General features: G+C 38.0%; 1 long non-coding RNA gene across 1 annotated transcript; it reads right to left on the reverse strand.

Moving 5' to 3' along the window:
• Positions 1 to 5,306: 5,306 nt before the first annotated feature.
• On the reverse strand, positions 5,307 to 27,298 carry LOC126278555 (uncharacterized). The gene is made up of 3 exons (XR_007550720.1): positions 27,045 to 27,298; positions 6,974 to 7,073; positions 5,307 to 5,669 (listed from the first exon to the last, which is right to left on the reverse strand). It is a non-coding gene; the product is annotated as an uncharacterized LOC126278555 (long non-coding RNA).
• Between the last annotated feature and the right edge of the window lie 109 nt (positions 27,299 to 27,407).

Consider the following 27,407-nt stretch of genomic DNA (forward strand, 5'->3'; position numbering starts at 1 on the left):
ATGGCTGTGTTCCATCCCTTAGTGGTGCTTGAATTTATTCATCTAAAGCTAGAGTAGTTGTTCTGTGAGTCCATTTGGTTGAGGTGTGTATCTTATGGTAAACTCTAACTGCAGTGTTTTCTTCAAGGAATTGTAACATTTCATCTGAAATGTATCTATGACCATTGTCACATCTAGCTAGATGTGATGACTAATGTTAAAATGAGCAGTAGCCATTATTGTAGTAATGTACATTAAAAGTATGAAATACTTGAGACTGAATGAATAGTGTAAGCTGCTGTGACGTGAGTATAATCATCAGTGAAAGCCACTATATATTGCTTTCTGTCAAAAGAAATAGGTGTCTAAATACTTTACTATGTGTCAGCTCTGGTGGTTGTTTGACTTTAACATGTGGTAACTGTGTTGGTTTGCTCTTTATGATGGTGAAACATTTGCATATGCATTTAGAAAAGATCCCTTTGTCAATTCCCTCTGTGAGGTAATGAAGTATCTTCCTATCTTTGAGGTTGAAATGTTCTAAGTGTTTATGCCACAAGTCTGCAGCACTGTCTGAAACATGAGAACTCTGCCTAGATTTCTTAGTATGTTTTCTGTGAGATATAGCTCTCTTTTTCACACTTTTGAATTGAACCCACTGAATTTAAAAAAAAAAATAATGTATTGTGCAGTCATTTGTAGTTTACACAGTGGCAAATGATGTAGTAAAAGTGATACTACAACAATATCTTTTATTTGAAATTGCTTTCCATAAACAATGCTTTCAACATCTACTTCTCCAACCTTTCTGGCAGACAAAAGTGTATCCGTTTGTTTGCAATATGATATGTCCTTTGACTTTACAGTAAGATAAATGCTGTCAAGAAACAGTTCATTTACTGACCTGTTGTCATCTTCAAAATTATTACATTGTATTTCTTTGCGCAATAGCCTATCTTTTATACAACTTGGTTTCAGTTGCTCACTTGAGTAGGTTCCAGAGCAACAACTACAACCTTTTGTTGGGGCATTGTTAGTAACAAACTGTGCGGTATCAGTTTCTTCAATATTAGCCCCATATGCTTTCAAAGCAGAGTACCTTACCCAAGGTAAAAAAATAGTTTCAATGTATTGTCATTTGTATGTCAATAGAGCCTCTTAGTATAGATTGAAGAGCCCTACCTTTCCATTCAAAACTTTGCATTAGTGAATTCTGCAATTTGTAGACAGTTTTCATGTTTTTGGCATAATTCAAGGAACTGTGTAAAATGTTTGTATTATTTGTGAGTTATTTTTATGAAGTTCTCCCACAAAAGCTTTCTGTTGTGGATGTTGTGGAGCTGTGTCATCCTGTACACATTTCTGTGTAGGAAATTTCCATTTGGTAAAATTCAGGTCGTCAGACAACAGTAGCCTGTAATTCACCATTTCCAGAGGCATGACAGTTATGTATGAATTCATTGTTTATGATATTCACCTTTATTTGTTGTACTGTAAAACCTGGCACCTGGGCTCATAACCTGTTGTTAGTGTTACGAAATACCAGATATCTGTATTAGTATTTATATCCGTTTATTACTTATGGGAATTACAACCGCAGTAGAATCATGAAGAAAAAAAAAAATGTTATACGATTTCATCTGTCTGACGTAACCGTGATGAGGTTTGTAACGTCAATACGGCGCGGTGTTTTTCCGTTGGTTGTGTTTGTAGATGTGTTGTTGTATTTGATAGTGCCCTCTCGTGGTGAACGTGGACGTGCTGTAATATTCTGTGGTATTGGGTTCATTTGCGCTTTGGTTGTCATTGTGCTAATGTGATTTTGAGTTTGGGTGATTGGTATGGTGCGTGCGCGTGGTGACCAACGAAGGTAGTACCTCCGGAGGCTTTTGTTGGTAAGTTATTTTTGTTTAGGTTGTTTTCTGTAGTAGATCGGTTGTGTTTTAATTAATGTAGTCAATAAGAGGTATTTCGGCTTTTGAGACTGGGTTTTTTTCCCACTTTTCTGAGTTATAGGTGTTGGTTTTTTTGGTGTTAGTATTTGCGTCTGTGATTGAGCTTTGTAAGTCAAGGGAAATGCCCGATTCCTGTGGATTTTTGGTGCAGCGGAATGTTTTAATATATTTCTGATCCGTACTGTTTTATATGTATCGTGTCTCCTACCCAAGCCCCTGCAATTTTTCGCGACTGGCCCATTCGTTTCATTTTATTTTTGGAGTGAGGCGGTAATGTGTTTCTATTTTTGTTCTGCATGACTATGTAGTGACGTCATTTTCGCAATATTGCATACGCTGGAACTACCCGTTTCTGCCTTATTGAATATTGTCTGGTCGAAGCAGATAGTTATAATCGGACGTTTCTGTAATTCTGAGGCATGGTCCCTCAAGTTGTTTATATACTTCTGATACAGGAATACATTTATAAAGATTTGATGTAGCAATATGGATGACAGTGCAGCCACTTATGTTGTTTTGTGTTTCTAAAGTTGTGGGATTTCGTCATGTCCAGCTGTGATATGTCAGTCATCTGTATTGCTCTTGTGGTTTTATAACTGTTCAGTAACAATGTATAGCCTTGGCTGTATTGGGGAAAACAATAAGTGTATGTGAGAGGTAACAATTGAGGAATCTAACAGTTTAGATTTGTATGTATGTCCAATGTATAGGTCTTTCCTATATCAGAAGTTGTGGCTAATTGTAAGTGAAAGCAAGAGTCACTTAGCAAGTTACTTTATGCTAAAATGTATGACCAGTAGGTGTATCAACACCATACCACCACAGTGAATGGCTTGTGATTCAGATAAAGCATTTTTTTCTGTGTTCTATTATATTCTTCAGAACAGCCTGAATGTTCTGAAGTGTGTGGCTTGCTATTTTTTATTGATTTTATTGATTATGCCGTACTCCGAGGATTAATGTAAGGGAAGAGAAAAAAATGAATTTTACTGTTCTTGGGATAGAGGCAACTTTGGTCAATGTGCCAGTTGTGGCTTTTCACAGCCTCTGATCTTGTGCCTGCTTTTGGCACATGAAGCAGATATTCATGTTTTAATCTAAGTGTGCAAATGTAAATATTGAGAACTGATTTGCTACAAAAGTGTCTATAACTGAAGCTTCAGAAATCATATTTTTTATGTATACTTGTGCATCATGTTTGAATGAATGCATATTTTGTTTTTGGTTTGAGACTTAATTGGTAATTGATTTAACATTGTCACACTTACATAATTTGCAATTTTATGGGTTTAATGACATGGGCAATCAATGGGTAATGCCATATGTATCAAAAATGATGCACAAACTGGTATTTAGTAACACAACCAGTAGATTCTGGGGGCATAATTCTGACTGTGGAGAAATCTTGTATAGGGTTCTCCTCTCCCCTGCCCCCCCAATACTCAGTGTTATGCCATCTTTTATTTCTGGTATATGTAAATGTGTGTAATGTACAAGAAACGAATGGGCTCTTTGTGAAGATGATGCTAGTATTGTAATAAATGGAATTATACATACAGCTACTGATGTAAATTGTATATGGAGTTTGTAAAAGTGTGGCTGGCTGGTTTCCTGTGAATGGCCCCTCAATCAATTTTAAAGAGAACATATCCCTTTTTGCACATCTAGGAGCACTACATCAAAGATAAGTGTGATATGTGTCGATGAAATAATGAATAGGGTGGGAACTACAAAATTACCAGGAAATACAGACAGGTGTTTGGTTTTTGTGTGCTGTTTGATAGTGAAATAATTGAGAATTTTTGCGATGGTGGTTTGATGAACCCTCTGCCAGGCACATAAGTGTGATTTGCAGATCATGTGTGTAGGTGTAGATGTGTCCATACTGATGAGAAATCTAATTATAAGAACCACATTGTTGATGTAGTAAAACTTAGTTCAGCCACATTTCCTTTTAATTGTGTGTGTGTGTGTGTGTGTGTGTGTGTGTGTGTGTATGCATTCAATATGATTTTCACATGTAGTGAATAAAATTTTATGAAATATTGAATTTGATACAATATGCAGAACTAGATATAAATTTCATCCAGGTGTTTGCAAATAATTATTCCTCAATGCACTGCAACGATTGAAATAGAAAATGAGCAGAACATTTATTCATATGATATATTCTTTAACAAACTCACAGTTGTGCCAATGTAACTGATTCTTCAGTTATAAGAAATGTTATGTACTATCAATTTGTCAGGTGTGTGTGAACCTTATGTTTTGGTGTTCATTTTTACATGCAAAGCAGTGAATTGGATTTTACTTTGATACAGCATACTCTTCAGATGTAGCCTACTTACATCTTTCTCTAGGACAATAATATTGTTTCAGGTTAATACTTGTGAATTGTGCAGTTTACTGTGCAAAATAAACTGTGATTTCAGGTTAGAAATTGAAGAGTGGGAGAATCAATCTCAAACCATTCATATGTTATTCCAAATTTTAAACATCTCATTCTCCTCATTGATTGTTTTGTTGAAGTTTAATTTCTGCAGAACAGTTTGTCAATTAGCTTTATGCTCTGCATAGCAAACACTCCAGTTCAAATGATTCAGCAATTGTGAAACATACTTGATGTGTAACATTTACTCAACAGTTGATTTAATAGCCTGTGTTTTTCCTGGACTCATCTCAATTTTTTTACTATGGGATTATGTAATATGTTTTCTGTACTCAATAAGAATAACAGCAGCAGTTTGGTTTTTTGAGTGTATATGTGCTTCTTCCATAAACTTTTCAAATCCAGGTTGGAATATGACAGTATTATGAATGGGATAGATGCTACTCACTGTATAGTGGTGGTGGGTTGCATTCAAGCACAATAAACACTGATGAGAGTTATCAAGGGGGGAAAGATTGTAAACTGGGTTGCAGGTCAGTTGGTAGATGGCAGATGTGACTAGAGTAGGTGAAGTTAGTTGGTGATAACTGGATCTTTGTGAGAGTCTTGTTGTTCTTGTCAGTACTTAGCATGTCTGCTATATGGTGAGTAGAAACTATCCTTTTCATAAACTTGTTTGATTCTGAAGCCTAGTAATACTTTTAGCAACAGTCAGAAGATGTCATTAATGGTTCAGTAGGACTTTATGTAATTATTAGCTTTATATTTCATTATACTGCAAGCATATGAAAAGTGATGAGAGCATCCATTCACTATAATGAATGGCTCAACATGGTTTGTTTTCATTGGGTATATGTTATTAGTGAAATGTTATTGTGCATATTTACAACTACACACAAATCAACTCTCAGCAGGGCACCTGTTTTCATTGTAAGCTGTAGGATGAATGGTGAATGTTATTTAGCACAAATAGGGCAGTTGGGTAACAGCTTGAAAGCCTCTTTATTAAACAACAAAACTTGTTTTTCATGCTCTTTAGACTTGTGACATTTACATAGAACAATTACATTACAATGTATAATTTTAACAAGACAGATGAAATGTAGACAGTTCAGAACTGATTTACAATGCAGTAAAATGCCTGGAGGATGGCTTCAGGTTGTGAACGACAGCAGGCTGATGACATGAAAGATTGAAGAAGAGCAGTGTCCTGGTAGCATTCATTGGCCTATGTATGTAGATACATACATCACTGGTGTAAAAGCCACTTTTGCATTATGTGTTGCTGCCAAATATCATAGCTTGATCAAAGTCTGATCAATAGTGCAGTAAAATCCAAGAGTTAGCTGAAAGAAATATATAGTGACATTTATAGACATGGCACTGTGATAAAATGACAAAAATTACACTGAAGTCACTGTGATTTATAGAGATCCCCTGTATGTTACAAAAAGCAAGATGTGGTTCTTAATAGGGTGTGTAATAACCATGGATGCCAATGCATACTCTGATGTACTTCCATGTTGGCCACAGGATTTGTTAGTTTTCTTGTAGTGGGGTGTTTCATTCCTCTGCCAATGCAGTTAACAGCTGGTTGGTTGTTGGTATAAGTGTGGGCTTACTGTGTCCAAATCTTTGAGCACAGTACAGCCACCAGTCAACATCCTTGTTACATTGTTCTCCTTGACATTTGTCTTTTTAGGACGAAATTTTACCAGGCTTCATTTTTGTGGATGACAATGTGGAACTTTGTGACCAGCTCAGGAACAAGATCTCTGAACAAGATGGTATTTGGTGAATGGCTGGACTGGCCCTTCTGTTCCCTTGTCATGATTGTAGTAATACCAAGGAGGGTGGGTAGTGAAGTGACTGGTGTACTTTTATGGTCACCTTTCAAAAAGTAACAATTTTTTAGTTGTTCAATTATATTAACAACATTTGTTAAATATATACTGGCATGTAGGTAGGATCAAGAACTTGAAAAGACCATGTAGCACAAGGTTAATAACACCTGTGCATTTCCAAAAATGTTTCCCACTGGCTATGAATAAAACATGTAATTTATATTCTGTTCATAGTTGCAGATGTTTAGTTTGGACATACTTTTTTTTTAAAGTGAGTGATGTGTAAACTAGGTTTCGAACCTAGAAAAATTGAATACAATATTCATTGGGGCAGTATCATAACTACTGTAGGGATTTAAATTGAGTGGTTAAATTTAACTGATAAATTTAAAACATGCCTGGATCCTGGTAGAAGATCTCAACAAATATTTTTTCAGAGTTTTACAATATAAAGTAATAGACTAGATTACAATATTTTCAAAAGGTGGGAGTCATGTACACCACCCCTACCCCCCCTCTCCTTTGTATACTGTGAGTTATTTTCCATCCAACTTGTGAGAGGAGACATTGTAGAAGATTCACATCCACTGATGACCATCTTGCAATTGTCAGCTGTGTTGGCAGAACAATAGATGAATACCACATGAAGTACCTAAGAAACTTCTGGATTGTATTGCAGAGCAAGTATTGGCATCCATGGTTGTCAGATAATTTATTAAGAGACATGCCGTGCCTTTTGTAATGTACAGAGCTATAATTGCTATCGTAAATACAAACCAATACCACAAAAGACACTGTAAACATACCTCATGCTTTTATTTTACCATCCCTTTTCTGCACACAATATTGAGATGGATCTTGGGTCTAGCCATTTTGAGCTTAAGTATGCTTCTCATTCTGTGACACCTTAATAAAGAAACATGATATGTGGTAAGTATTTTCATGCAGCAAAACTAGTAATACATTATTTACATTAATATTTGCATGACAATTTAAAGGAATAAGGTACATGACAAGTGTATTATTAAAGAAAGTAAAAATATTATGAGATGGAAAGTTGCTACTGTGAGGTGTTGCAGAGTCACAGATAAGCACAACAGGCTCTTTCAATTATGTGCTTATCTGCATACAGGTGGTATTAATAGCTCTATGCACTGCCACATAAACAAATGGCTCATTTGAGAATGTTCTCTGGTGTAGTTATTTGTGGTATCTGGATATTTCTTTACTTGCTCAAGTTGAGTATGAGAAGTAGAGAAGGGAACACTGGAGCAAGGGTGAAGCTATGTGGACAGAAATGTTAGTGTTGTTAACAAGTTTTATAATGTTTTGCCCCATACTGTTTAATGGTGTATTAGTTTCATTGGTAGCATGTCTTGTGTACTGTTAAGTTCATGCCATTTTTACAGATTAATCATATTATGGCAGAAGCAAGGAAGGTTGTGGAAACATTTCTGCAGGCTTGGAAGAGTACTGCTGAGCCTGAAACCCATGGTGATAGTAGAAAGTAAGGGATTTAACAAAATGGGAAGTGATTGGATAAGTTGTTGGATTGTGGTAGGCCCTATCTTTGTTTGGAATGGTGAGGTAGTAGAGGACTGCTGTGATATTTTGAGAGTAGGTACACCTTTGATGTGGTTTCCTCTACATTTTATGGTATATATGCATTAGTCAATCATTTAGTGTGGTTCATTGCACTATCATTTCAGTGTTTGTTTGAAATATTGCCTGATAGTTAATGAAGTGATATCTCCAATGGCTGTAGTGCATCTGCATGTTTTTATTCCTCACCCCCCCCCCCCCCCCCACCCTCATCTCCCTCTCCAAAGTAACAACATAAAATGAAAATGTAGGAAGAATTCTAAAGTGTTTCCTGACTCGTGCAATAATGGGTCTAACTGGGATGAAAATTCCTGTTACTAACTGTATTTAGAAAGTGTATGTATTTGTTAATGAGGCATGCAGCATCAGAACTCAGGCACTTGAATGAAGGATGTGTCAGTGTTGGAGATGGAAGAAAAAAAAAAAAAATAGGAGTGGGCTAGTGTAGGGCTAATGCAGTTGTGTTCAATGGTGGTTCCGCCTGAACTGTCCTTTCCTGACTTATGTTTCTTGTCCTGCCAGGCTGGAATAATTTAATATAATTGTGATTGATCTGCACTTAAAAACAGTAACACATTGTAAGATGCATTTAGTATAATTGATTGTATAGAAGAGGCTGAGATGATTTGGGTTCAGCAATTTACTGGTTTTGTATTACATAATAGGTTTGAATTGACAGTTTGGGATTTTGTTTTACTGTCTTAAACAGCAGTGTAGTTTCATTTGTATTTGTTCTGACATAGTTGGAGAGACTTGCTTAGAGAAGTAATGCTTGTTTCTTCTTATTTGTATCCGTGTTTACTGTTGGAGGAAGCTGGACAATTGAGAAGCAGCTAGTTCATATATCTCTCCCCCCCCCCCCCCCCCCCCCTGTGGTTCTGGGGGTTGGAATAGGCCTGTGGTATTCCTACTTATAAGAGGTGACTAAAAGGAGTCTTACATGTTTTGGCCTTTATGTGGTAGTTCCCTGAATGGTTTGACCTCCATACTTCCAAATTTTTCCAAAAGGGAGCCAATTTGGGAAGGGTGCCTTGCATGGTGCATTGTCCATTGTGTATTGACATCTTTCATTCCCTTTCTTGTTATTGCATTGCAGTCCTGGGCATTCTCCATCTCTTGGATAAGGATACATTTCTGGGTGTTGTTTCTGCCATGCAGTTTGCAGTGTTGCTTTCTGTGCTGATGACATCCATGGACTTCTTTGTGCCTAATATCCAGCATGGTAGCCAGTCTGTTGTGTTGGGGCTGCCCTGTACCCTGATGGTTGTAGCCCCTTGACAATACAGGAATTGCTGTGCTGGTGTGTGTGGTGTAAATTCCCTATGTATCCCAAGAAATAGATGCCTATCTCCCTTGGGCCTTGAGACTCCTGGCAATGGCCATCCTGCACGGTGGCCCTTGCTATGGGTGGGGGGCATCTGTGGGGAGGGCCCTTAGTTGGAGTGGGCGGCAACAGGGTGGATGACATGCAATGAAGTGTGGCATGTCTTGCTGGTGGCCAGCTGCAAGCAGTCCGTGTTTGAGGGCTCACTTCAATGTGCAGAAGTATGAGCCCATGTTGTTCCCCTCCCTTGTCAAACTACGGGAGGGGTGAAAAGCTAAGGATGGCAGTGATACTTATTTGCCCCACTTCCTAGTTTGTATGAGAGCTGATAGGGAATCTTTGATCATGATGAAGCCTCAGTTCTTTGTTGAGTATTTAGAGGACAAGTTTGGGGAGGTGGAGGGCTTGTCCAAAATGTGCAGTTTTTATAATTTGAAAGTTTTTATAAAAGCAGCATCCTCTGCCCAGTGACAGGAATTAGTCGCTTGTGACAGGTTGGAGGATGTTTGTTACCATCATGATCCCATAAGAGCTTAAATATGGTCCAGGGCATTATATTCCACAGGGACCTTTTGAAGTCTGATGACCTATGTGCCAATTTTGAGTGGAGAGGTGTTCATTTCATCTGGTGCTTTCATGGGGGTAATATGGATACCACATTTGGTTCAAACCAACCAAGGTCCATTCATGTTGGCCTTTGAGGGTGATACATTTCCTGAGAAGGTCAAGGTGATTGTCTACTGCTGTGTTGTCAAGCCCCATATCCCTCCCTGGATGTGGTGCTTTAAGTGCTGGCCATATGTCTTGCTGCTGTACTTCTACCCTCACATGTTGAGATTGCAGATGCCTGTCACATCCCAATACTCCATGTGCCCTGCCTCCCATCTGTGTCAACTGTGGAGAGCATCATTCACATTGCTTGTCAGACTGCAGGATTTTACTGAATCAGAGGAAAATCATGGAATATAAGACCCTGAACTGACTGACCTACACTGAGGTAAGTGGGAGGTGAACACCTATATCCTCTTTGTATGACCACCTGTTACATTGCTGCTAAAACTGCTCTAGCTCCATCAGCTCCACCTACCCAAGTCACCTCTTAGATGTGAAGACTAAACCAGCCCCCTTGATGTTTGGGAGGGGGGGGAACAACTCCCTCCCTGTTGCTCCTGCATGACCTACTTTGGGAGCAACACCCCTGTCCAACAATCAGGGACATCTGTCCCTACTTCTAAGCTGGAGGAGTGTCCAACTTCTTTGGATCCCTCTCTTCCCTGGTTTCCAACAGTGGGGAAGGTGATGCCTGCCAGTAGCTGAAGTGCCAAAAAGCAGCTGGTTGTAGGGCTTCACAATCCTCCTCTGTTCTGGATACAGACTCAGTAAAGCCCTCCCAGCCAGGGAAATCCAGGGAGCAGTGAGCCAAGTCCAAGAAGAAGACCTCTAAGAGTAAGGAACTTGTGGTGGGACCCACCTCATCACTACTTAGCTCTGTATCTGAGGATGAGATGGAGATTCTGGTGTCTGCTGAGGACCTGGATCTTGCTTGATCCTCAGATGCAGTGGATATTGCCTCCTCAGGAAATCAGTTGGTGGCAGGAGGTGAACCCGAGGTGTAAACTGCCTCATTGAATGTTCAATGCCTTCCCATCCTCAAGGTCATATTATTCTCAAGTGGAATTGCAGCAATTGTTTCCACAACCTTACTTAGCTCCAACAACTTATCACCTTTCACCATTTCTTCTGCATTGCTCCCCAGAAAACTTTCTGGTGATGTGCTGTTGTTGGGATTATTGTAAGCCTTGGGCAGCTTATGAAAGGGTATCTGGTGGAGTATGTATATGTCCTTAACCCTCTTTACAGTGAGTGTGTGCCTCTTCAAGCACCTTTAGAGGCTGTTGCTGTTAGGGTATGGATGCTGCAGCCTATCTTCCACTGGATGGTGATGTTCCACAGCATGCACTGGCTGCATTGATTGCCCAACTGCTGCTGCGTTTTGTGTTGTTGGGTGACTTTAATGCCTATAACCCTTTTGGGGAGGGGGGGGGGGGTGGATTGGTGGCAACAGGCTGAGTCACTGTTGTTGAGCTCCCTCATATTTGGCAGCTTAGCTAAACATGCTGCTGGCATCTTAATGCTCTGTTACTTGAGTGATACCAGCTGGGGTGCTGATTGGTCTACCCTTTTATGACTATCAGGTGTTGATACAGTCCTGTCTTGATTGTGGGTGTGGATGATGGTTTGGCATCACCTTCTGTGTTGTGGTTGCTTGACCCCATACTTCACTGTGGGATTTGACTTGCAACTAGCACTTCCCACACAAGCCCTATAAACAGCATCCTTGTGGAGGCTGGGGTCCTCCCATTGCAGATGTGGTGCCAACGACTGTTGGCTGCTTATGCTGCACATGTTTGTAGTTTGCCTGGGTGTCCAAATTACTATCTCCTGTTCCCCAACTGTCATCCATCCCCCAGAATGGTGGCCCTGTTCAGGGTGCATGATTGCTGTTCACGTCTGGGCTCTTGTCTCTGTGCTTGGGTTTTTCCCTCTCCCACCTCTTTTCTGGGCGCATGTACATCTACCCCTGTGATGTGTGCCTTCAGCTTTATTTGGCAGAAGGCCTGAACCTGAAGATGTCTGCTGATGTTTTCCTTCCATAAGATGAAATCCATAATATGTTTTTATATTCCATGTTTCCTTCTAAACTGTTGGACTGATGTTAACCAAATGTGGTACATGTATCAGTTACTGCCTAGAAAGAATCATGTGCCTATTGAAATGGGTAGGGGGTTTTGATGAAAGATGTGTAGGCCATGTGTGAATACTCAGATCTTAAGTATCTAGTATATGAGATAGGAAGCAGGTAGTGACTTTGTAGAAACTTTACAAGTAATTTAAAACTGCTTAAGAGCCCTTTTATTGCTGGCAACCCTGCACAAAAAGTTGAAAGGAAAAATGTTTATTGCTTACTGTGTTTTTGCTGTTGGAGTAAAAGTAGTGCATGATGTATGAGTTCTTAATTTCTTTGTTTCCTAACTGCTGACTATTTGTGACTTTTTTTGGATAGTGTCCACATGTATGACAAATTCTGTAGAGATGGAGGTGAGCCTGAGTATAGAAATGTGTGAAACAGTTCAGTATTTGTGATGTGCATTTGCAGGCAGAGACTGGCAATAAGCTGCTTCAAAACCCCCCTTGGTTGGTTTGAACCAAATGTGGTATCCATATTACCTCCTATCCTGAAACCATTGGAAATTAGAGCAATGGGCACTGAAATGTGATGATTGTGTGAACAGACCTTTATGATTTTATTGTTTTACAATTGTAATCAGTTATGCACTACAGTGACATTCTACAAGTTTTCTCCCAAATGTTATGTATTTTGATGAACTGAAAGGCATTGTTGAATGACAACAGTTTGGGTGAATTTTAGGTGTAGTGTTATTAAAAGGAATAGTTTTGGTTAATACAGTTTAATTGCCAGTTGGAGAGTGGAAATTGATTCTGTTATTTCACCTCCCTTTATATACTAATGCATAGTGAAAACAATGTAAGATTGTATTTGTTACTGAACTTGTTACTAGTGACAATGTTTTTAAATTTATTTGTCCCATGGATCACATGTTGTACAAAAAGTACAAAGTTTAGGACAAGTCATGGTTTGTGAAGAAATACAGAGTTGCAGACTCTTGTTCTCTGTAAACACACACACACACACACACACACACACACACACAGTGAATGTGAGCTACTAAGAAATGTGTAGCTAAATAGCCTACTGCTTGAGAATATAGTGTTATCTGCTGAAGTACAGAAATAATGAAAATAGTAACTGCAAATATTACAGAAGGGTAATAACATCTGAAAATATATGAAACATGGAATTAACCATAAAGAATGCATAAAAGCTGTAGCTACAGTTATAACAGGTAGACCACCTCATTCAGGAACTAAGAAAACAAACAGCAAAACCAAGAGGTGATCCAGCTGTCCATTCTGCAGCAACATTTGAACTACCTACAGTGGGAACCCAGCTACGTAGATCATGCCATGAACAAGAAGCAGCCAAGAGACCTCCAAGAGTAGAAGCAGTATGAAGTGTAGTGGACAAATGGAAAACTGTACCTCCATTACATCAAAATGATTTTATAGTAGAAGGCAGCAAGGGGAAGAAGCCCATAAGATAAATAGTGCCACAGATTTAATAACCTCTCAGCAAAATAGTGCATTTGTAAAGAAAGACAGGTTTGATTTTATAATCTGTTATCTTAACACTGAGGGACTAAGTGATAAAGAATGTACTGTCAATGACTTTGGATTAGAAGATAAGTTTGATATCTTTTAAGTGAACACTGGGCTAGTGAGAGTGAACTTACATTTAATAAATTTGGTAATTACAATCTAGCCAGTAGCTACTGCGGAAAATTACATTTAAGAGGTGGTGTGGCAATATATGTTAATAAGTTACTTATCAGTAGAGTCAATAGATTAGATCTATATATTATGTGTGATGAACAGAAATTTGAAGCTGCTGGTATAGTAATAGACAGTTTTAAGTTAGTTGTAATGTACCTGTACATGTCACCTAATGATATAACCAATGTATTTTTAGAAAAAGTGGACCTGCTGTTATATGTACTTACAGATATTAGATGGATACATTATGATATTGGAGATGTGAATGCTGAATTAGATGTCACAGTACAAAAATGTACTGTCACTGAACTCCAAAACCTACTAAGACAGTGCAGCTTACATTCAGTCAATAACAAGCCTACAAGAGAACATGCATGTCTTGACAATATTTTTGTAAATTTTAAAACAGAAGAATCATGTTTTGTGATAGTCACAGATGAGAAATTTGACAGGTTTCATCTGTCCCTTTCTAACAGATTGGTTTGGCCTGTGTTATGAGGAGACATATTATACTCTAAGCAATTATCTGCCAGCAAAGGTAGTATTTGATAGGTTTTTCAAAGCATTTTTGGGACACTTTAATCACTGCATACCAATAAAGAAATGCAAAGTAACTGACAGAGTCCTAAAAGCAAAAGTTCCAAATAGACAAAATCCTTGGTATACAAAACAGCTGTCTCCTATGAAAAATAAAGTTATGTTGTACAATATTTATAAAAATATGAAAACGAACCATGCTAATTTAGCCTCTGTTAGATCTAGGAATGAGTTGAAAAAAGCAATTGTGGAAGCCAAACAAGCACACAACCTCAGAAGTATTGAGAAATCCACCAATAAGTGCAAAGCAGCATGGACTCTAATAAATAGTGTTGCCAAAGATAAAAGAAGTGACAAAATCAGTATCTCTCCCCAGGAATTTAATGACTTTTTTATTAAATCAGTTGAGGAAGTAGGAAGTGCTATAATTAAACCTGAAATCAACTCATCACAGTTACTGTCAAAAAATATTGCTAGGTCATCAACAAACACAAGTACCTTCAATTTTTCGGAGGTCTCACCTGGTTTTGTGTTAAGAATAGTGAAGCAGTAAAAACCGTCAGACAGTGTAGACATATATGACCTGTCTTGTAACATGCTGAAGAAAGTAATAGATGGTATAGTGTACCCCCTTACATATGGTATGAAAAAGTGTATACTGGAGTGTTTATTTCCTTATGAGCTTAAACTGTCTACAGTAGTTCTAGTACATAAAAAAGGAGATAAAAATTCTGTCAAGTTACAGGCCAATATCCATAGTCCCAGTTTTTTCAAAAGTTCTAGAATGCATAATTTACCAACAATTATGTTTACTTTGATAACATAGGATTAATAAGTGGATCACAGTATGGCTTTAAGAAAAACCTGTCAACCATTGATGTCATAGACAATGTTGTTAAATACATCCATCAAGTATTTGACGATAAATGCTTTGCTCAAGTGACTTTTTGTGACTTAAGCAAAGCCTTTGACTGTGTAGAACATACACTACTACTTGAAAAATGGACTGTTATGGTGTAGAAGGTAACAGCCTTAAACTATTAAGATCATACTTACAAAACTGTAAGCAAGCTGTCTGTGTTGGGAAAGAAATGTCCAGTATAGAAAAAAGTTAAGGTAGGTGTTCTGCAGGGATCTGTGCTGGGCCCTTTCCTTTTCCTAATAATAATAATAATAATAATAATAATAATAATAATAAATGACCTGCCATCATTTATTAAATCTAGAACAGTACTCTATGCTGACAATATGTTTCTGAACAGCAGTAATGATCTTAATGCCCTTAAAACATGTAATACAGAGACAATTGAGCAAGTGTCACTCTGGTTTAAAGCAAAACCCAGCAGATGGTATTTAGTTTAAAAGACAAGTTTCCATCAGATGATACTAGTTGTGTTAAATTCTTGGGGGTATATTTGGATGATGAACTCTTTGAATCCACATATTAAGTATATTAGTGGTAAATTGTCTAGGGTAATGTATTTAAGGCAAATAATGCACTGTGTACCTAAAAATTATGTTAGAGTATCTTACTACTCATTTTTCCAAAGCATCATATGCTATGCCATTATTTTATGGGGAAACTACACTTGTGTGCATTATATACTATTGCTGCAAAAGAAACCTATTAGGATAATTACAGGCTGGCAATACAAGACTCATTGTAAACCTTTGTTTACTCAGGAAAAAAAATCATGACAGTAATAAACCTATATATTTATTATGTTTTAATCTACACAGAAGAAGAACTTACCTAAAGTAAAGTGCAGTGCAAATATACATTGTTACAGCACTAGGGCAAACAGCTCTATCTATACACCCTGCCACTGACTGTCAAAATCAGTTTTCAGTTATTAACTTGTGGTCCACAAATTATTTAACAAACTTCCACAAGCTATACAAAATTTACTAGAGCAACAATACAAACAAACACTTTCTGACTGGTTAGTTGTAAACCCATCATACAATATAAACGATTTCATGACCTGTGATATTAAACTGGAAAGTTCTTAACAATTCTGTTCTTTTATAGCATGTACTGTACTGTATTGTATTAGGTGTATGACTGTCTATTGCTGTAATGACTTACAGACAAATTTATTATTATTATTATTATTATTATTATTATTATTATTATTATTATTATTATTATTATTATTATTATATGAAAGTTACTACTAATAATCTGTGTCACTACAGAAAAGTTAAAAAAATTGAGAAGTGCAATAAAAACATCCTTCTTTATTGTTGATTTCTAGGTTTGGCAACAATTCAGTATACATAAAGTTGTTAGTGTTCAATTAACACTTTTTTCTGGAATTCTTTCACTGAATGGAAATAGTGGTTTGTTAGAAATGCCTTTTTTTTTAAATACTGAACTTGGAACTAGTGTTAGTTGATCTGGAACTTTATTGTGTAAAGAAACATGGAGCTGAATTACAATGTTGTGGTATGATGATGTCATTGAAAAGAGACAGTGTGTGTGAGTGTGAGAGTGTGATAGGTTTATTTGAGGATGAACAGGCATGGGGTGTTCACAACATAAAATTTTATGAAGTGGAATTCATGGGATTGTATCTGAGAGCACAAATTATCATCAGTTGTGTCTTTTGTACTTAAAATGTTTCCATAGTAGACAAATCCATTGTGGAGGATGGAGTGGTACTGTGCATGGTGTGCTGGGATTGGTGTGGATGTATTTATAGTAGATTGGAATATTTGTTTATTTGTAGTAGATTGCAATATTTGTCATCCATAGCATAATAAAGTGTGTATTTTTGATAAGTTTGTGGTGGTAAGTGACCACCAGAATTGTGTGTTGATACAGTGTGCTGTATTTGAATTCCCAAAATGTTTGACTTCAAACTACTGCAACCACTGTGGTTATGTTTTTCACTCTTTATTTGGCACATGAGTTGTGATTGTGTGTTGTGTACTGTGTTGTCAACAAATATAGGTTTAAATTTAGTGCATTAGTATTTGTAAAATGACTTGCATACAGTGCTTATTAAAAATGTTCATTCCTCTTGGGACTTGTGGAATGGTACATTAGCTTATTTGTTTTAGCTGTAAATATTTGTCATATACTATTGTTTTCCTGACATGTTCTACATCTTGGAGGACCACCTGACTACAGATCAATTAGAACAAAAGTAAATCTAATCCATAAGTTTGTGTGTGTATCCCTTTTTAAGTATTGTTTAACCCATAGATCTGAATGTATTGTTTGCATTTTCATTTTGAATTCTATTATTGTTTTAATTTACTTGGATAGGTTTAGGGTTGGATGAGGGATTTGGAGTGTAGGTTGATATATATAGTTTTTCTACTATTAACAATTTGGTGATTTTTGTAATGTAACTTGGAAAGTTGTTTCATTGAGTTATTAGACACTGACTGAAGGTGTTCAGGACTAGTGAGTCAATGCTATGCTTGTCATCAGGAAAGGTCATATGATCAAAATATGTCATGTAAATAAATGAGGGAAAGTTATGGCCCTAGATCAAAGTCCTGAAGAACACTATTTTGATTTTTCATGCATGAAAGAAGGTATTGCCTATTTTTTTTCTGCACACAGATATTTAGAGAAGTTTAATGTTGTATCTGTGGTTCTGTAAGTAGAAGCATAGCTAAGTATATGCTACACTTCTTATTCCACCTCTTTCCCATGTATGTAGCAGTATTGTATGATGTAGTGGTGGTACATCAAGAGCTTTACAGAGGTCTGAGAAGATAGGTGCTGGTGTATGTTGGTTGGTTTTTGTGTGGTTCAGTAGTTAAAGAATTGTTGTTTGGGTGGACATATGTGCTAAAGCCATATTGTTGAATGGTGATAAGTGCATGTTTATTTATGAAATTTGTAGGTCTGTCAGTGTTTTCTGGATTTTTGAAAAGATGCTTAACATGGACAAAGGTCAGTAATTGCACAGAAAATTGGGGACATCTTTCTTTAATAATGGAAAATTGTTATTTTGAGGGCCTCTGGGAAAATAACAGTTTTTCATTAATGGTTGAAGATGGATGATAATGGCTGTACTGTGGGAAGACTACACAGTTTAAGGGTTTAATTGGTAAATGATTATATTTAGTTTAGAAAATCCTTGGGGTTTGTTTCATAAACAGTGAAGTATAAGCAGTGTTAGATGTATTGGTGGAACTTTGTAATGGTTCCTTGTTGTTAGCCTGAGAGGTCTTTGGCTTGTGATGTGAAATATGGTACTCATTGTGTTGCTTTTTAACTGTATGTGGCTCTGTTTCTGTAGAATTTTTAAGTGATATAGAAGTATTCTTTTTAGGTGTTGAACTAACAGTTTTTAAATAATTTGTCACATGGCTCTTATTTATTTAGAAGATTGATGTATGAGATTGTCATTGTATACAAGTTAAGTGTGACTAATGACAGGATTTTGTTTGTCGGCTTCAAATAGAAGTTTGAGTGACTGTTTGTTGTAGCAATATTGTAGAAAATTACTTCTGTGACTGAAGCTTTTCTTTTTGTCATCTATGATTTTCTATTTTTATTTTGTGAAATTTTTCTTTGAATGGGAAAACTTTAAGTAAAGAAAGGTGTTATGGAAGTTTAGGAACATAGTATAAATATTCCTGGAAATGGAAAGACAGCAAGAGATATCCATCTCAGAACAGTGCTGCCCATTGTGTATTTACTTTTGAAGGCTGAGCAGGTGAGATCAGATGGATGCCTTATTTAAATAGTGGTACAAATCCATTATCTCCACTATTCTACCTATAATGCTTCTGAAATTAATGATCCAAACAGAGAAAAGTTCATCTCTAGAAAGTAGCTATATGCTTCAATATTTGTGGTATCTCAAGTGCAGTTTTTTTCAGTGCTCATGTAAATTGAACCACTATTGAAATAAGCCCTTCAGATGGTTGTTATGCTCCTAACAATTGCATTCTACACTCAGAGAAGTACATGATAGTTGAATCTGAGAAAAATGTAAGTGGTGTGCTATGTATGGTGACCCAGAAGTGGTGCATCTAGGTCAATAACCCCTGCTTGAAGTGAATGAAATGATCTAGTGTCAAATTGTCATTTGAAATGTAGTTGTTAGGTAAAGTGAGTTTGTAAAATGCACAATTTGTAGTACAACATGTGAGTTGCATTATATTTAATCAGTGAATACTGTAGTGTAAATCATAGTTAATGGAATATGATGGAGAAGTATGGATTGTGTATGAAGTGCAATGTGCATGACTTTTTTACCATAGAAGTGAATTCATCATCCATAATCATGGATTGCTATTCAGTAAAATAGGTCCCTAGTGTTTGTTGTGTTGAAATTATGATTCTTTTAATACTTACCATGCTAAGCCTTTCACTGTAAGCCACTCCCTGTGTGCTGGCTGATTTTCTCTATTTTCAAGAGACTTTAAATAGCTGTAAAGGACGTTTAGTTAGAGATACATAAAAGCTACAGGTATGGTTTAAAACTTCAGGTTTCAACTTTACATGGGTGAAGTCGTGTGTATGAGGCATATACTGTTTCCAAGAAGTGATGCAGATTTCTGCTCATTTTGCGAAAATAAATTTTTGTCAAATTTATTTTTACTACTTTATTCAATTTAAAGAAGAAATAAGAATTGGAAAGTGATCATTTGACAATGAAAAGACATTTGTTACACCATTTGCACATAAATTGTAGCTACATACACACAAGTTATTTTGCTTAGTGAATCACAGTGTGATAAAGCTTGAACCATGGGGTGACACACAAACCTATGTTACACTCACTGCACTCATAAGAGGTATCTTTCCTCCCAGCTTTCCCAGTGATGTTTTTTTGTTTTGCACTGCACACTACACAACATCTTTGTACTTTCTTTTTCCCTTCTGCCATCTCCACACTGTTTGGAAAATGTTTCTGCAACAATTGAGCAATTGCTGCAGATCCATGAGAATCCTCAATTGTCTCTTCTCTCTGTAACACTAACGCAGTGCAGACCTGTATAAACTTAGGAGTGCCTAGTTTCTTCTCATGAATGCAATTGTGCAAAATACAACCATTGGAAACCGTCATTATTATACAGTGGAAGGCAAGCTTTCTCTGCCACTTCACTGTTTTGTGTTCAAGTGCTCCATATGGAAGACGCTAATCAAAAAGGTCTACACCAGCTTTGTTGTAATCCAGCTCTGCCACTGGTTTCAACTTCTCATTGCCTTCTCTTGTAGCCACTGGCAACATTGAGGATTTGTGCCTGGTACCTATCCACACATCCCTCGTCTTTCCATTGCAATACTAGCACATTGTTGTTGTGGCGAAATATTTGTTCACCCTTTGAGTTTACCCTCTGTGAGAGCCTTGGGCAATCCTTTTCTGTATGGCATTACTGTCCCTACAAGACCAGTATTGGCTCTAGCCAGTTTTTCGGCTAGTTTAACACTGGTGTAAAATGTGTCAACATATAGAGTGTGGCCCTTACCTTGGAGTGAGCCGAGCAATTGCTTTACCACTGCAGAAGCTCTGTTGTCCAGTTTATCGTCCCTTCTGTGGTAAACTTCAAAGTTGTATATGTACCCAGTTTTGGATTCTGCAAGAATGTATAGCTTTATGCCATATTTGTTTGGCTTATTAGCCACATAAACTTTGAAACCTACACGCTCTCTGAAAGGACACATACCTTCATCAATGGTTAGAGCTTCACCTGGCTGATAACTTTCTTCGAAATTCCTTACCAAATCATTGAGAAGAGGTCTGACCTTATGAAGGGCATCAAAGTCTACATGACCTTTCTTTTTTTGCTTTGTATTGTCGTTTATGTGGAACATAGACAAAATATTCAGAAATCTGTCCATTGTCATAATATTGGGGCAAAAATTGCAGCTAACCACTGGATCACTACACCAGTGACTGGCCATACTTGGCCTCTCACTGATTGACATGTGGAGGATAATAGGCAGAAACGTCTGTTTCAGCAATTGTTAGCGTCCTCCACTGCTTGAATCTATGATTGGGCCCTAATTTGTTTTGTGCTCTGTGTGGCCAGCTTCTGTCCAGCATATGGGTTTGTTTGTTCCTTCATAATTGAAATAACCCTGTCATTTATAAAATGAGAAAAAAAATTATTCACTAAAGTGTCCTACATTACTTAGCACACCATGAGACCCTGTAAATAACAAAACATTTGGTGTTTGATCCACTATAGTCCAGTCATCCTGTGAAATGTCACTCAATCTTGGCCTCTTTCGATTATGAGTGGGGGAGAACACAGGCGGTGGCTCACCTTCATCTGACGACAAATCTGTGTCTGAAATAATACGGAAAGTCACAGAACAAATCGCAACATGAACTGTCTTGTTCTGCATCGATTTAGTAAGATGTTATACTTACCTGGACTATCGTTATTTTCTGGCATTTCGTAAACACTGTCATTATCGAAATCCGAAAAAAATAATCAGTAGGTTCAGCAAGAATTTCTTCAATCATTTTTCGAAGTTTTGCATCCTCATCACTCGCCATTGTGAGTAAAAAGAAGTTAATCTAAAACCAAAATACTGGCGCCAAAATCAACGGTAAACAAACGACACGACACGTAACATACTCGTGAAAAACACACGTGGATTCGTTCGGAAATATATACGGATATATTGCATTACCTCACAAGGTATATGATGAACTGCAAGCATTGCAGGACCTACAGGTTGTAGCGGGAACGCTAACAATGCGTTTGAAATACTAAAACAATGTGGAACGCGGCGGGACGTAATATTACCGCCGCCGCATTTTCTTCTTTTCCGCCCTCGACGTATTACGGCAGCCGCACGGTAAGTGTTAAAGGATGGTGTAAGTCACAGAGCATAGAAAGTGAGGACTACACCAGATGTAGAGAAAGATATACTGCGGCTCTCATGTATTGTTGCCATGAAGTAACCACTACTCTAGCCAATGGAGATTACTATAAAAGGGAATGTTCAGGAAAAGGGTGGAGTCTTTGAGACATATGGGAAACTCAACTTGTACTCCTTATTTTTGTAGTTTACGTTTACCTATATTTCTATATAGGTGAAACATTGTGGTGGGCCAGGACTCAGTTGACACTTTTGTTCAAATGTCAGATTTTTTCTGATTATGTAAATGGGGCAAGACACGTCAGTGAAGCGTCCGTTACCTCAAGAACAGCATTTCATACATTTCGCACAGTTAAGTTTGTGGTCATGTTGCTGCTACTAGGTCGACATTTTTACTTAGTAATTTTATTGTATGCTGGAGATGCAGTGAAATATGGTGAACAATTAAGGCCGCCATGGACGCATCCATTTTTCGACTGTTCGTTTCATTTCTTAGCTGCGTGCACGTTCCCCGCTTGAATGCATTCAGCGGTTACGGCGGCTCCCTATTGTGATGTTCACTGTAAGTTCAATTTGTTTGTTGTACGCGATTTTGCTTGGTGTTAGGTGGAAGAAAATCGTTTTTGTCTTGGCTTTTGTAACTGTAACAGATGAAAGAAGTGAATTAAAAGCTGTAGGTTATGTAAGGAAAGAAATTTATCCAAGTTCTGTTATGTAAGTTTGGAGATGATGGTTTATTATCTAAAAACGGATGAATCATGCGTTTCGGAGGTGGTGGCCACCATAAACCATTGTTAACGAGAAAGACGACAATGAGGGAGACTGAAGTGTGAGGAGGGGCTCTTCGTTACATAACGATTTCTAGCGAGTGTCAGAAGTTAAGAGGGCGTTCAATTCGTTGCTGTTTAATTCCCAGTTATTAACTAAGATGATTCCTCAAATGTGATTTGTGGTTGATTTTGGAAGTGCACAACGATAAGAGTTTATGTGAATGTACCATGAAAGGCGACGTGTAGTTTTAAAAAACATGTGATAATAGAAGGATGGAGACTGCCCATGTTTGTGGTGCATATGTAATAAATAAAACAGATACAAAATAAGTGAAATATTTGGCAGCTGTTGGAACTGAAACAATATTTCCACAGTTTTCACGTCATAGTGCTTGTAAATGGGGTGTACTTTACTACTTACAAAAATGAAGCAAGTATATTTTATGAATTGACCTCTATTGGAAGTCGATATTTTGGTTTTAGGACTGTTTCCAATAAGATTGGGTAGGAACAGATATAAAGGAGGTTGCTGGAGTTTTTATGTTCCACACTAAACCATGAGGATATAGTAAAAATGAAAGGAGCTTAATTATCTGCATCAATATTGGTATACTACTTGGATGATGTGTTCCAGAAACGCCGGCTGCGGTGGTCTCGCAGTTCTAGGCATGTAGTCTGGAACCTTGCGACTGCTACAGTTGCAGGTTCGAATCCTGCCTCGGGCATGGATGTGTGTGATGTCCTTAGGTTAGTTAGGTTTAAGTAGCTCTAAGTTCTAGGGGACTGGTGACCACAGCAGCTGAGTCCCATAGTGCTCAGAGCCATTTTGTTCCAGAAACACTTGCAATCTATACACTTCTGTATAAACTATGCCCCTAGCTTCATCAACTTCGCACGCTGCCATGTATATTAGAACAGCATCTAATTTGCTCTGAATGAGAAACGACGAAATGTTATTGTGCGATTGACGCGACAGGCCTACAGATGAAAATTTGTTGGGTGCAATGGTTGGGGGGGCGGCGGCGGCGGCGGCGGCGGCGGCGGCGGCGGCGGCGGCGGCTGGTTCTATACACGCGATGTACCTTGAAGGAAAGTTCATTGGTCATTCCATCAAACCGCCTACACACAAGAATTTGCTTTGTAAAATGGTCGGTCGGTGCATGTATAGACCCCTTCGATGCGAAAGGTTTGAGATCGAAGATAGCTGCTATTTGGCGCTAGGTGTTGTCATTCGCTCTGAATTTTAAGTAGTGAAAAGAAAAAAAATGTGTACATGGGTGAAGGAATCTTACAAGAATAGGGGAAGATGTTCAGTGTCCTGAATGAATGATCTGATAATGGGATAAAGTGATTTTGGGAATTGTTGGAGGAACGTACGTTCGGATATTTGATGTAGTCTTGCAAACAGTTGCAATTATAAGATGAAGAGGACTGTGATTTTCGAGACGCCATTCGTGCAGCTCACTTCGTGTCAGTTGCCATATGTTAATTGACTATAGGTAATTTATTTGCAGGTTTAAAAGTCATAACTGGAGCTGTAGTAAAGTGAAAACGCGTAATTGTAATGGAAGTGCGCACTGGAGTGTGGCAGTTCGAAACTGTAGATGACGAAAAGTCTTATGGCAGTATAAAGGTAAAATTGAAATATTTGGTCCGAAGGATCTATTGCATTTGCGAGAGTGGTACTGCATGAGGGTATGAAAATGTTGGAGTAGATCATGTGGTCTAGCGCTGCTTTTTGTCAGATTATTTTATTAATGGTTGATTTGCAATGCGACTGCAATGAATGAAACTGGTTTGGTTACAATTTTGTGTGTTTTCGGGTGCATTCCTTACTGTTAAGTTGTTTGTTTTTTAGTTTTGTCTCTCTATTAATATAGGTCTTTTAGACCCTGTAGTGCTGAGAAATCCTACTGAATAAATGTAATAATGGTGATAGGAATGTGTATATGCTAATTCGGGCGCCATCTCCACAAGCTGGTTTATATGCTACGTGCTGCTATGGAGAATGTAGGATATGGGACTGGGATTAGGCAGATTTTTCAGTACCAACACGAGTTTACTTTCGATTCATGTTGTGTGATAGGTATAATTTTCAGTAGACATGTCTGTTGTACAGTATAGTGTTGGAAGTTTTGTATTATCATTAGGCTGCCAATAATACTTTGTAGTCATAAATACTGGAGAAGAATGTGGACAATGTAAAGGTCACTTTGGCTTGATCTGCGATTGGAGGAAATTGGAAGAAACGAGAAGTGGTGGTCGATCTTGTGCCGTATTTTTCTGTACAGACGTCATTATTTAAACAGTTAACCTGTAGGTTTTGCGGATGGAGTTCGCGACTATGAAAATACGCGACTTACAGCCGTAGATTGCACGGACTCTGAAGCGTAAAATTTGTACATACCAAAAAGAATGTAGACTTAGGTACTTTATGTAAAATTCAATATGAAACCTTTGTGCACTGTAGAGAAAGAAAGTGTTAAAACACGTACAGACTGATGTACAATAAAGTGATGTGGGAGTTCCGATTTCGCTGACTGAGAAAAAGTTTCACTTCACGAAGTAATAATCCGTACGCAGGTATTGCAATAGTAAGATAAAATTCCCATAGAGCAATATTTGGGAAATAATGGTGGTTACGTTTGTTGTCCGTATCATTGGATATGGATAAGTACATCATTATCCTAGAACGTAATTGACAGCACCTGTGTTTTTTGCAGGTAAAGAATATAAGTGATCTGGTGATGTGGATTTACTTTTGTTCGCAATTTCAGTACCCTTTCGATTTATACATGTGTCGGCAAGGAGATGACTGAACTAAGAATGTTATTCAATTGCTATGATTCTCGCGAGTTGTTTTCTTGAATATTTGTGCCAGTGTGATCGGAATACCGATGTCTAGAACGTTGTGAGCACAACGTCTTTAATGATTGATACGAAAGATACCTACAAAGTTTTTGAAAGTGAGGTAATCCAGCGCAACTTTATGTAGTTTGATGAGTAGTATAGGTGCTTCATGTTTGAATTGCCCTTCATTTCAAATCCGATAAATAAATGTTCTTTGACGGGTCGTAATACGTGTGATGTCGAGGTATGTATAGAAGTGAATGCTGCCAATTACATAAATTCTTTCCTGTTGTATTTACAGCTTTTGTGCGTGTAAGACGATGTTCAGAGCGCTGAAGTACAAATTAGCTCGTGTTTAATGTGAAAGTCAGTGGAGGGGTGAATAGTGTTTCACTTTCAGGCGACAAGGATGTCACTAGAGACTGAGCACAAGCTTGGATTAGAGAAGCATGGGGAAGGAAATCGGCTGAGCTCTGTGAAAGGAACCATAATAATATTTGTCTTGAGTGATTTAAGAAAACTTAAATCACTGTGGCCGGAGGCGTGTTTTAACGGTCTTTTTGGCGATTTCCTGTCCAGTGTGTGAGAAAAGTAAATAGGCGTTTTATCGGTGGTTCGTCGTGAAACAACATAGTTCATTTGTCTGGAAAGAAACATAGTAAGCTGTAGCCAAGTTCTGTAATATGCTTTTGTATAGGGGTGCAGCACGTCTGTTGAGGATTCAGCATCTCAGTTACTAAAGACGAAATCTTTGTACAATAAATTTGCTACATCTGCGAATTTTCTTTTAATCGAAAACTGGTAAGTACTTTTGCAGTGGGCTTAAAATAAGTGATGTAGGACCGGTAATGGTGTAAATAACTTATTGCCTGCTGTTCACTTACATTTAGTTTCCATCAATTTAGGATATTAAGAGAGCTGTAGTACACGCTACAAAGACTTTAATGTAAAGATTGAAGTGTGCATTTTGTTAGGTGTCCCTTGCGAGACACCTGCATAGGAGCTGGGCTGAAGAATTATTTGTCCTGAAAGAAGTGCAGATAGGGAGAAAGGGTTGTGTGTGGCTTGCACGAGCTATAACCAATGCCAGTGAGTTAGTAATGTCAGGTGCTGCTTCACGCTCTGTAGGCTACTGAACATCAATCGGAAAAAAAAATCGTTTGTAATTTTTCCCCTCTAAATCCGTTTTTGTCTGTAAATGTTAGATGTATGAACGTGAAACGCGTGTGGAGTAGTAAGCTGTATGGTCCTATGGCGGGGTAAAACGTGCGCCTAATCAATGGAATCAAAAGTCCGTCATTATGTCATGGATATAGACATCCGACAACACAATCTTCAAAAGGTATTAAAGAAATAGTGAAATGTTTACGTTTGTTTGGAACGCACAGTGCGAATCTTACTTGCATTTGTCTGGTTTTTTTATATTGATATGAAAATGTCGAATAACTTTTGACGATGCTATATTAACATATTTCCTAAAGGGAAATGAGCATGATTGGTCTGAGCTCGTTAATTTTTAATTTCACGCCACGCAACATTTTTACACACCAATACGCCAACGCCGCACTTACCTGGACATGATATGTAGTTGTCCGTGGTGAGTGTGAGGAGATGGGAATCAGTTGCGTCGATCATGTACACGAAGGTACCCTAGTGGGATGTGCTGTGGGACAGTTGTTCCGTGTAACTGTGAGCACTGATGTGCCGGACAGCGCGAGGCGGATAATCGGAGCCACGTGACGGCGCGTTCATCTTGTAAATAATATGAATGTGTGCGGACACTTGTAGCGGCATTCCTGGAATCGGGAAGTGGAGGGTAGCGCTACTCGGATGTCGTCATGTGACCAGTACCAACCGAGTATTTGCTTGATTCAGCGCGGCATCGTGTGAAGTTGGCAGCGGGCTTTGCACAGAGCATGGACGTGATGACGGCA

Source organism: Schistocerca gregaria, chromosome 6, assembly GCF_023897955.1.
Source record: "Schistocerca gregaria isolate iqSchGreg1 chromosome 6, iqSchGreg1.2, whole genome shotgun sequence".
Taxonomy (NCBI): domain Eukaryota; kingdom Metazoa; phylum Arthropoda; class Insecta; order Orthoptera; family Acrididae; genus Schistocerca; species Schistocerca gregaria.